This window comes from Colobus angolensis, unplaced genomic scaffold (assembly GCF_000951035.1).
Source record: "Colobus angolensis palliatus isolate OR3802 unplaced genomic scaffold, Cang.pa_1.0 Scaffold201, whole genome shotgun sequence".
In the NCBI taxonomy this organism is placed as follows: domain Eukaryota; kingdom Metazoa; phylum Chordata; class Mammalia; order Primates; family Cercopithecidae; genus Colobus; species Colobus angolensis.
Window position 1 is genome coordinate 3,078,849 of NW_012115167.1, and position 8,851 is coordinate 3,087,699.

Here is an 8,851-nt window from a genome sequence, read left to right on the forward strand (position 1 = left end):
ACATCTAGTTCTAGATCCTTGAGGAATCGCCATACTGTTTTCCATAATGGTTGAACTAGTTTACAATCCCACCAACAGTGTAAAAGTGTTCCTATAAAGTGAGCCAACTTATCGCAGTAAACAAGTCAAATTGCGGGGGAAAATAACTTACTTTAGAAGTGAGACACTTACTCAAGCCTCAAGGGCAGATACAAAGTGAGAATCAGCTACTGATAATCAATAATTCAGTTAGCCAACTACTTTGTCCATCTACTCATTTATTCAAATTATTTGTTTATTTGTGTACCTTTACTGATCATTTTAATGCGCCAAGCACTCTGCCTATGCACAGGTTTGCTAAACTAAAAATGATTTGAAGATAGGAAATGTCTTCCAAATTCCTAAAGCATTGTAAGAGGGTAAACAACTTTTTAGGGTGAAGTGAACTGCCCTAGACCTAGGGAAGCATGAAATAGCAAAAATGTACATGGTCCATGGGATTCCTGTGTTGCAATCCGCACAAAGTACATGTAAATGGCCCCTCAGTTGAATGACCAGGTGACTCTAACAGACTTGGTTCTCAAAAGTACTGACAGTTTATTCAGGTAATCAGTAAATAATAATAAGAAGAAATATTATTATTATTACTGTTGTTGTTGTTGACACACAGCCTCGCTCTACAACCCAAGCTGGAGTGTAGTAGCACGATCTCAGCTCACTGCAGCCTCTGCCTCCCAGGTTCAAGCAATTCTCATGTCTCAACCCCCCGAGTAGCTGGGAATACAGGTGTGTGCCACCAAATGAGGCTAATTTTTTTATTTTTGGTAGAGATAGGGTTTCACCATGTTGGCCAGTCTGGTCTTGAACTCCTGGCCTCAAGGGGTCCACCTGCTTTGGCCTCCCAGAGACCTGGGATTACAGGTGTGTGCCACTGTACCCGGCCTCAGGTTATCAGTAAATAAATACCCAACCACTGGTTTGACAGTTGTTTCATTCAATTAGTTGGTTTTAAAGACACTGAATATCTTTGTGGTTAGAAAAAAGATCCAGATTCACACCCTGGCGTGACACTTTCCATCTGCATGTCTGTGGTTAAGCTTGCTATTATATTTAGTTACTTTACCTTCTCACCTTTAAAATGATGATGAATATGACAGCCACCTAGAGTGATACACAAATTACATAGTGAATGTGAAAGGCTAAGCATAGCATGGAGTACAAGTAAGGGCTCAGCTAAAAGTAATCCACGTAATTAGTTCTGTTTTGTCATAAAGTTGGTGCAGGCTACCTTAAACATGTATATACATAGTATTTGACCAAGAATGTCTGGTAGCAGTCTACTTTTGGTTTTGTTTTACGTTAGAATTCACAGGCAGTTAGATATTACCAGTGGTGTGGATTTTCACTGTGGCTTTTTCAGCTATTATTACTCTAAACAAGCAAGAACTCTGAAAAAAAAAAAAAAGGCTAGAAATTATTGATGAGTAAAAGTAAATCCTAGGTGATCAGTTCCATTTCATGGGTATTTCATTTGCTGTTTCACAGCCATAGGCAAGATTATGAGTATGGTGCCTTGATCAGAAATATTTCAACTATGAAAAAAAAAAAGAGTACAAAAAATCTAATGGCAGATTTAGGTAGTCTAAAATTAGTGCTGGAGTTGAACTATATTATTATGGACAAAAGCATTTTGTTTCTTTGTGCTCTGTCATTTTCTTTCTCTTGGCTTTGGGACTTGAGTCCGATGGTTGTTGCCTTATGATTATAAGGTGGCTGCTACAGCTCCAGGCTTTATTTCTGCTTTCCAGACAAAAGAATGACAATTCTTTTTAACATTGTGAAGTTTTATATTTTGTCCCAGGAGTCTTATCCTCCTTGGCAGCCTTTCAATTAAATCTTGTAGGCCAAAAGTGGGTCAGTCATTACACTATGAAATTTCAAAAATTAATTTAGACCAAGGGGATAGATAATGGCATATCCAGGGATTGTCACTTACTACCTGAACTGAAAGGGAAGAAAAGCAGCAAAGGGCTACTGGGAACTGGGATGAGAACAGTCTTCCATACTCCCAAGAGAAATTATGTTTGGTTTAAAATTAAGGACAATTAGATCACTTACATTACAAATGGGATGATCTTGGATAAGTTACTGAGCCACTTAGAGCATCAGTTTTCTTATATGTAAAACAGAAAAAATAAAAGGAATCTGAGAGGTTTGAAAGTTTCTGGGCCCATCCTGGCTGATAAATAGTTTCTCAATAAATGTTGGTTGTCCACTGTGAAATGTTGATCAAGTTTACTTTGAAACTCTAAAACTCGGTTTCTTCCTCAGTAACATGGGTTTGATAATAGTGAGGCAATCTTGGAAAGCAGTCAACACAGCTTCAAATAGTACAGCTCAATGATTGTTAATCATGATAATGGAAGATGATCAAGATAATGATCCTGATCTTGGCTGGTTAGTCTATTTTTGTGCTCTTTGAAAATCCAAAGAAAAATACTTGGCTGAAAATAGTTCCACATCTTTGAAGCCCTACTCCAAGGAAGATTCCTTGGGGCTTTGAAGGATCCTTAGCCATTGAGAATTTTTTTGTTAAATTCAAAAGTAGAACTGAAGGTAAGTAGTACTTAATTTTGTTGGCTGCTATCAGTGAACACTTTAAAAGGGATGAGTAAGAAGTATTCGAGTCCTTTCTGGAACTATTTATTTACGAGTTTAGTAAAGAGACATGGAAAATATCTTTTTCTCCCTACTGTCTTCCCACCGCTCACTCTGACTATAGATCTAAGAAAATTCATTTACAGGAGCTCCAGTTTACTTTTAAAATATTTCAAACAAAAAGACCCCTTTCATTCATCATGGTGCCTTCATGGTGGGGAGCTCTTGAAGCCTGAGAGTTTGGTAGAGGATTTCTCTGAGTGAAATCTGAGAATATGAAAGGATCCCTTAAACTCCAAGCTCAGCTGCCCAGGACTTCTAAAATTGGAGGAAGAACCAGATGGAGTGAAAAAAGGAAAAATGTAGCAAAAAAAAAAGAAAGGCACTTGGGCTTTTTAATGTCCTCAATCTGCTTCTTGTCTTGTGTTTCCTATTTTGCTTTCTTTAACTTCTACCTTTCACACCCCTCCGCAGGCCTGCAACCCAAATGGTTACTGTTTGTCAATTCTATCATAGTAGAACCACACTCAATCCCTATAGCATTGCTTTCTGGCTGCCTCTCCCTTAGTTCAAGTGTGGAGAGAACCATTGCAGCCTTCCCCACTTCCCATCATTCTGCCAGCCCCAGGGCCCCCACCCTGATGGAAGGCATTTTCCCACAAGTACAAGGTTATCCCCAGTCCATAATCTAGATCCCCAGCACCTCCCTCTGCCTGCACGACTGAGGTTGCTGAGCACTACATGTAAGGTTTATTATGATATGTCTCTATCCTACTTCTCTGTGTTTATATCCTGCTCTTTCTCCAACTTACTTCTACTTATAGCCACTCTCATCTTCTTGATACTATAGGACTTTCCATATCTGTTTGTTCTGTTGGAGTCCTGTGCTTTATTGCCTTCTTGGTTCCAGGGATCACCAATCCAATTTAATTTTGAAGTCAGTCGGAGCTCCTCTTTTTATCTAACAACCTACAACCAGTCCATCAGGAAATAACATGAGCTCTACCTTCATAATATGTTCAGAATATGAACTCTTCTCAGAGCCAGAGCAATCGCCATAATATGGGCTCCCCCGTCCCACTCAGTCCCCCATACAATCGACATCTGCTTGACCCTCTCTTGCATCTCTTCCCACTGTTCGTTCCAATGTCTTCTTCTCAATGAGCCCAGTCTGATTGACTGACCATCTCATCCCCCATCCCCACATTCCTGATCCCCTTATCCTACTCTACATCTTTTTGTTTCCATAGCACTTGTCATCTTATAGCATCTTATATAACATTCTATATATGTCGCTTTTTGCCTGTCTCCTCACCCCACAACTTAGAAGATTATTGACTTTTTGAGGTTGGGAATCTCTGTATGGGTTGAATGAAGGATTGTGCAGGAAGTGATGATAGATTTTTTCTGTATTTAACACACATGTCTATGATGCTGATCATATGCCAGGCACTATTCTAAACACTTGCCAAACTTAACTTATTTAAACTTAATACCAAACCCATAAGAAAAGTTATATTATGATCTCCATTATACAGGTCAAGAAAACAAGGTATGGGGAGGTGATATGGCCTGCCAGGACATATGTCTGGCCAGGACCACAGCCAGGATGTAAACACAGGCAGTCTGCATCCTGAATCCTTGCTCTTCACAGTGATGCCATTGGCCACACATGGCGCCATTCTGAGTAAATGAATGAATGGAGGCTACCGTTCACTACTCTTTTCCTATTCAGGAAGAGTTAGCTTCTCTGCCTTAGTACTTACTATATTGTATTATAATTCCCCTCTATCTCTAAGCAGTGAGCCCCTTAAGAGTGAGGACTGAGTTCAGGAACTGGCCCAACAGAGGACACCCATGAACATTTGCTGTCCCAAGTGGAGCTGAAGGAAAAAGAGTCATGAATTGTTTGCAGTGTGAACTTTGAAGAATATAAAATGCAAAATGCTCCAAAAATTGGGATCAGCTATTTGGAAAGGTAAAACAGAGTTTTGCTGTTACTCAAGGAGAGACATTTCCTTGCCTAACAAATTTTTTAGACAGATTGTATTATCTTAAACACAAGTTTGTTAAAACTTGAATATACCTAAATAATGAGATCGTCAATAATTAAAAAGACAGACCAGGTGCAGTGGCTCACGTCTGTAATCCCAGCATTTTGTGAAGCCAAGGTGGGTGGATCCCTTGAGCTCAGGAGTTCCAGACTACCCTGGCCAGCATGGTGAAACCCTGTCTCTACTAAAAATACAAAAATTTGCCGGGTGCAGTGACACGAGCCTGTAATCCCAGCTACTCAGGAGGCAGAGGCAAGAGAATTTCTTGAACCTGGAAGGCGGAGGTTACAGTGAGCCAAGATTGCACCACTGCACTCCAGGCTGGGGTGATACTCTATCAAAAAAAAAAAAAAAAAAAAAAAGATTAAAAAGACAGAAATGAAAAAAAAAAGAGTATATATCTCCAATAGTACCCGTCTTTTTTTTTATTATTATTGTAAGTTACTGACTATACTAAGTGAATATTTGATATTATGAGGAAATATAATCATGAGATGGGCAATGTTCATTCACTTTTTCACGTTCTTAGCCACCAAATAGGAGGCTGCAAAGGGTACAAAGAGGGCTGCTGCACACTCTATGCAAGTGGTATCCCTCTACTTGGGAAGGTGGAAATAATAGGCATTAAAAGGGATTGAGGAACTCCAAGTAATTATATTAACAATAACAATAATATTTGCAGTTGCTCTACTAATAGCTAGCACTTTAAAACTCTTTTGACTTATCAGGTATTGTGCTAAAATCTCTAGATTCACTTCTCCATTTAATTTTTATAGTAATCCAGTAAAAATCCTATTAATGTCCCCATTTTATAGATGAAAAGACTGAGATTCTATAGAACTTAAGTAATATACCTAGTGACACAGTGTCTGAGCTGAGAAATGACCCTAGATCTAATGCACACAAGAGTTTATGCTTTAAGATTGAATGTATTAATGGAAAACCCAGGAGCAGGAAGAGGGAGGGTTGCTAGGTCATGCAATATATCTCAAACCTAAGCAAAAATAAATAGTTATTAAAGGAATTAATAGAAATAGTCTGAAACTATTATGATTAATTATTACTTTTTTCACAATGATGATAATGTTGAAATAGTGAACCAGAACTTTTTATATTCTTACCTATGTAAAGAAAAGGTATTTGGAGTCTTAGTTGGAGATTATTCTTTTGGATTCTTTTTTGTCCATTTTCCTCTAGCTTTTCTCTTTCTTTCCCTTTTGCTCTCTAATATTGATGCATTGTACTTCCATATCAGATCAAAAGCATATGGGATTTTGAACTTATTGACACTGTTCTGTTAAAAATTACATTTAGAAGCGTGTTAAAAGGTCACCTCTCTGGTTACTTATTTCTTGACACTTTGCTGGCACGGACTGTAGCCTTGGTTCATTAGTCAAGGATATTAACAGCCAGGGTTCGGCTTTCTGAGGTCATGTGGTACAGTCTGGGCCCACACATATTTCTAAAGCCTGTTAGAGTCTTTATTCTTTAAGAATTTCCCATTAATCTCTGCCCAAGAAGTGCAATAATAGGTTAGTTAGTCATCAGATACAAATCAGAATCATTTCTACAAGTACCTTTAATAGCATTCATTAGTTCTGTGCTTATGTTTTAAGGGAAATGAAGGTAGGGAAGGAAAATACCCCTCTCCAATACAGAACCTTTTCCTTCTTTAAGAGCATCTCATTTTGGAATCATTGAAATTAAGACACAGAAAATGTGCCAAATCAAATGCAGAAAATGTGCTCTTCCTGTGGAAATGAGGGCTCCTACAATTCTGACTCCTTTTTTTTTTTTTTTCCACAGAGAGGCATCATCTTTGATCATTATCAGATTTTACAACTCATTGTTCCCTTCCAGTCCACAGGGTGAGAGAATCATGTAAATGGCCAAACAAACACTTGGATTATAGAAGGCACTTGATATTAATAATGACAATAAAAAATGTTTACCTAACTTGGATAGCTTTTGTATATACATTGGATGTGTGTGTGTGTGTGTGTGTGTGTGTGTGTGTGTGTGTGTGTACTCCCCCCTCACTGGAAAAGAACATATCAAAAGATTAGGAAATGCATTTTACAATTTTTGTATGCAATATTAGTCCATTTCTTGGCAGAGACCCAAATCTATTGTGGCGAGAAAGTAATAGATGAACTAACTAGGGACTCAGACTTACTGGCTAGTGTCCAAGAAACATTAAAAAATTGAGTACTGAACATAACAAGTAGGATGGTGCATGCAAATTTAGATGTCTTATTGAAAAGAGCACATTTATTAATATATTAGACTTGTAGACGTGAGGGTGTTTTAATACCTACTCAGAAATTACTCATGGGTCGGTTTCACAGAAATATCACTTGCATAAGTGTGAGCTTTACAGAAATGGTGCCAGGCATGAGTGATCATGGCTGGACTATTCTAAAGAAAACTGGAATGCCTGTAGTTAATGATATTATATTTTACAGGTAAAAATTTTTAAGAGGGTAGATATCATGTTAACTGTTCTTACCACAATTAAATAAAAATTTTAAAATAAAACTGAGTGATGGGCAAAATATGTTATTGTCACTGTCAAACTGTCATCTTTCTTCCTAATTCCTTAGAAACTACTTAACATAACTTTATTTGATGCCTACTATGTGTCAGGCTCTCTTCTAAGACACTAGGAATATCCAGATAAATTAAAAAGATTAAAAGCATTATTATACAGGAACTACATTTTTTGTCAGATTTATTTAAGATAGAATTCACATACAGTAAAGTCTACCTTTTAAAATGTACAGCTTGAGGAGTTTTGACAAATATATACAGACATATGACCATCACTACAATCAATATACAAAACTTTTCCATCATCCCAAAAAGTTCCCTGCTAATCTCTGCAGTCAATGCCTTCCTCAGACCCCCAGCCTCTGGCAACCACTGATCTGATGTGTGTCCCTGAAGTTTTGCCTCTTCCAAAATGTCATATAAATACATTCATATGAAATATAACCTTTTGTGTCTGTTTTCTTTCACTTAGCACAATGCTTTTGGATCCATCCTAGTTGTTTATATATATCAGTCATTCACACCTTTTTATCACTGAGTAGTATTTTATTTGTTTATACATTATCCAGTTGATAGACTTTTGAATTGTTTTCAGTTTTGGCAACTATGGATAAAGCTGCTGCAAGTATCTGTGTACAGGTCTTGTCCATTGTGTGGGCTTATATTTTACATAGGCAAATACCTGACAGTGAGATTGCCAGGTAATACGATAAGTATATGTTGAACATTGTAGGAAACTGTCAAAGAATTTTTGAAATGATTCTACCATTTTGCTTTCTCACCACAATGAATGAGATTTTTAGTAGATCCGCATCTTGTTGACATCGCCAGTCATTTTAATTTAAGTAATTCTAATCAATATGTAATGGTATCTCATCACAGTTTTCACCTGCATATTGCTAATGACCAATAATGTTGAGGACCTATGTGTGTGCTTATTTGCCAACCAGGTCTCATCCTTGGTAAAGTGTGTGTTCTAATCTTTTGTCCATTTTTAAAAATTGGGTTTTTGTCTATCTTATTGAACTCTTCTGTGAATTTAAATATTATTTCCTAATGTGTTAAATGAAGATTATGCCTATCTCACTGTTATTTGTGTGAAAATAAATGAAACGTATGTACAATTGACCACTGAACAACTTTGTGGGTCCACTTCCATGCAGATTTTCTTCCTTCCCTGCCATTTCTCAGACAGCAAGATCAATGCCTCCTTTTCCCCTTCCTCCTCAGCTTTCTTAGTGTGAAGACGATGAGAATGAAGAGCTTTATGGTGATCCACTTCCACTTAATTAACACTAAATATATTTTCTCTTATAATTTTCTTAATAATTTTTTTTCTAGCTTACCTTATTGTAAGAGTACAGTATATAATACATATAACAAACAAAATATATGTTAGTTGACTATGCTGTCAGGTCAACAGTAGGATATTAGCAGTTAAGTTTTTAGGGAGTCAAAAATTGCAAGTGGGTTTTCAACTGTATGTGGGGCCAGTGCCCCTAATTATCATGTTGTTCAAGCGTCAACTGTACACAAAAATCTGTAGAACAGTGTCTAACTGTAGGTGTTACATAAATAACTATTACTCTGCTTCTACTATTGTAAAATAT

At 37.3% G+C, this 8,851-nt stretch overlaps 1 long non-coding RNA gene across 1 annotated transcript in view; it reads left to right on the forward strand.

Moving 5' to 3' along the window:
- Nucleotides 1-8,368, forward strand: part of LOC105511635 — a 58,167-nt gene extending 49,799 nt beyond the window's left edge. The window contains exon 3 of the long non-coding RNA XR_001001740.1: nt 6,498-8,368. This is a non-coding gene — a long non-coding RNA (uncharacterized LOC105511635). The remainder of the gene's footprint in view (nt 1-6,497) is intronic.
- Nucleotides 8,369-8,851: the final 483 nt, after the last annotated feature.